The sequence below is a fragment of the Arachis ipaensis genome, chromosome B08 (genome assembly GCF_000816755.2).
Source record: "Arachis ipaensis cultivar K30076 chromosome B08, Araip1.1, whole genome shotgun sequence".
Lineage (NCBI taxonomy): Eukaryota > Viridiplantae > Streptophyta > Magnoliopsida > Fabales > Fabaceae > Arachis > Arachis ipaensis.
In genome coordinates this window covers 118,013,183-118,016,144 of record NC_029792.2, presented here as the reverse complement: position 1 = coordinate 118,016,144, position 2,962 = coordinate 118,013,183, and the positions used below count along the sequence as shown (strand labels likewise).

The window sequence follows — 2,962 nt, the reverse complement described above, 5'->3', positions numbered from 1 at the left end:
GCCGCTGGCCAACCTTCTTCCACCAACCACCAAGACTCTCCTACCCGCCGAGCCGCAACGTGTATTGCGAAAAAAAGCGCAGTCGCGCAAACACGCCACCGCGCAAACACGCCAACCTTCTTTCATTGCTTGATTTCAAAAAATTTGATCCAAATCTTCAAATCAGATAAAAGAGTTGATTTGAACGAAGAGAACATAGAAAAGGAAGAGAACATAGAAAACGCAGAAAAGACAGAGAACGTAGAGAACGCAAAAAATACAGAAAAAATTAGAAAAAGAAAACGAAATTCAGATGAAAAAAGCAGATATATATATTCGCATATTAAGTTAAAAGTTTGTTAGAGATAATGACGCGTGGAGGTGAATTCGGTTAAAGCTACTTGGTTGGACTGTCATAAAATGACTTAAATGTAGGTCTTAATTATTGAAAAAAAGACAGATAGGTCCTTAACTTTTTAAATTTTTGACAAATACATCATTGACAAAATTTAAATACAAAAAGGTCCATGACTTTAACAAACGAAGGACAATTTAGTCCTTCCGTCTATTTGCCTCTCATACACCAAACAAAACTGGCTAACGTGGCTGAAACGGTGTCCAGATGTCCGTTACGGTGCCATGCTGGAAAGGGAATGAAGTTCGAAGGACAAATAAGTCCTTGACGTCATTTTGCAAATAAAGTTCGAAGGACAAATAGGTCCTTGAGAATTTAGTTCACTATACTTCTATTATGCTTCTATTATGAGAATTTAGTTTATAAAATTATGCTTGTATTTTGAAATCTAGTTAACTTGTTGTATTCTACAATTTAAATTATTTGTATTAAAATTACAGAAATTGGGCTTGTTCTGTTTCTACTTTTTTTTTTCTTAAATTGCATTAGTTCAGTTTTAGTGCATTTGTGTATTATATTAGAATTTGTTAAATTGCATTAGTTCAGTTTTCATCATACCAGTGGCATTAGTTAGCATCAGTTCATTTATGCATCAAGTTAGCATTAGTTCATTTGTGCATCATTCATGTATTAAGTTAGCATTAGTGCATTTGTGTATTATATTAGAACTAGTATTTTTATCCATAATAACATTACGAGAATAATTTTTTTTGTAAATTATAGTTCACTTTGTTCTAACAGTATAAATTATGGATGGCACAAAAGATTTATAAAATCAAACTACTTTTACAAAAAAGTCGTAAGTTGACAAAAGTCTCTGGCTAAGAAGACCAAGATATCTGCAGATAAAAAATTAAATAATAAGATTTTTAGTTATTATTTTTATATGAAAAAGTCTAATTTTTTATTAATAATTAATTTTAACATTCGTTATCAGATAGTAATATATGATACATAATATAGGTATATTTCAATTAGATAGTAATATATGATACATATAGAAGCATAGTGAAATAAATTCTCAAGGACCTATTTGTCATTCGAACTTTATTTGCAAAATGACGTCAAGGACTTATTTGTCCTTCGAACTTTATTTCCCTTCCAACGTGACACCGTAACGGACACCTGGACACCATTTCAGCCACGTCAGTCAGTTTCGTTTGGTGTATGAGAGACAAATAGACAGAAAAATTAAATTATCTTCTGTTTGTTAAAGTCAAAAACTTTTTTGTATTTAAATTTTGTTAGAAATATATTTATTAAAAATTTAAAAAGTCAAAAATCTATTTGTCTTTTTTTCTTAATTATTTTATTAAATACTTTTAAAAAATGACAAGTTCGGGGACTAGTAATGTTTGTTTCCCACGCTACTTTTTGTTAGGTATATGAGTCTGATAAGAGATTAAGGAATAGGAGCACGTGAAAAATGGAATGATTGCGGAAGAACCATAAGTCACATGGAACTGGCTCAATCATCTATTTCTCGTGTCACCATGACACCATCGCCTGTGTTTACTTTTCCAATTATTTTTTGTTTATGGCTGATTTTATGAATATAAGCAGAATTTATCCAAATAAATAACTTTAATTTGTTTCCGTACTAAAAATAACTAATAAGATCTCTATACTATATTTCGCGCTAACATGGTTGAAGAAACATTTTGTTTATCAAATTAGTAATTATAAGTAACAAATTGATTATACTATTATGTTATATATATAAGTGTTTTTAATTTGTCAATCAAATTTAAAGAAATTGGTCTAAATTCAACAAAAATTACTTACTTAATGTTCACATGAATTACGTATTTTTTATTTTTTTTTTCGTGTTCATTCTTCTTTCTTCATATTTCTTTCACATTGCCGTCCCTTTTTATTGCTACTGTAGTTTTTTTCTCCTCCTTCTCCTCTTTCTCTTTGTTATAGTAGTTTTTGTTTTTTCTTCTTTTTTATTTGATTTTGTTTTTATTTTTATTCTTATTAAAAAAGTGGAACAAAAAGAATTATGAGAATGTGAAATAAAAAAGAGAAGATAAAGAAGAAAAAGAAGAAAATAATGATGAATTGAAGAAGAAAAAGAAAAAATAGAGGAGTTTCACTACAAGAAATTCGTCAAATACCGTTGGATTTACCGACGGATTTAGCGTTAAATATTACCGTCGAATTTAAGGACGGTTGTAACGCAGAAGTCGTTGCGTCAAAGTTTTACCGGTGAATTAGATTTTCCGACGGTAAATTCGTAGGTAATAATTGGAGGGAAAAAGTGTGGAATAGGCGCGAATATTTGCGTGGGTTTTACTGTCGGATTTATCTGACGGTAAGCCAGTTTAGTTAAATGCCGCGTTTCGGTGACACGATATGATGTACCGTTGGATTTATCTCACGGTAAATCCGACGATAATGTGCCCTAAAATTGAAAGCACAAACCCTCTTCCCCTTCAATTCGAAAATACCTTCTCTCTTCTCGTTTCTCTCTCTAGCCTCCACCACTAGCCCCGCCGCCCCAACTCGGCCGCCGCTGGCCCTAGTCAGTTGCCGCCGCGTCTCCCTCTCCCAGTGCCATCCCCA

General features: G+C 32.1%; 1 long non-coding RNA gene across 1 annotated transcript in view; it reads right to left on the bottom strand.

Moving 5' to 3' along the window:
- Positions 645–2,962, bottom strand: part of LOC110266057 — a 19,262-nt gene continuing 16,944 nt past the window's right edge. Inside the window, exon 3 of the long non-coding RNA XR_002352947.1 lies at positions 645–767. This is a non-coding gene — a long non-coding RNA (uncharacterized LOC110266057). The remainder of the gene's footprint in view (positions 768–2,962) is intronic.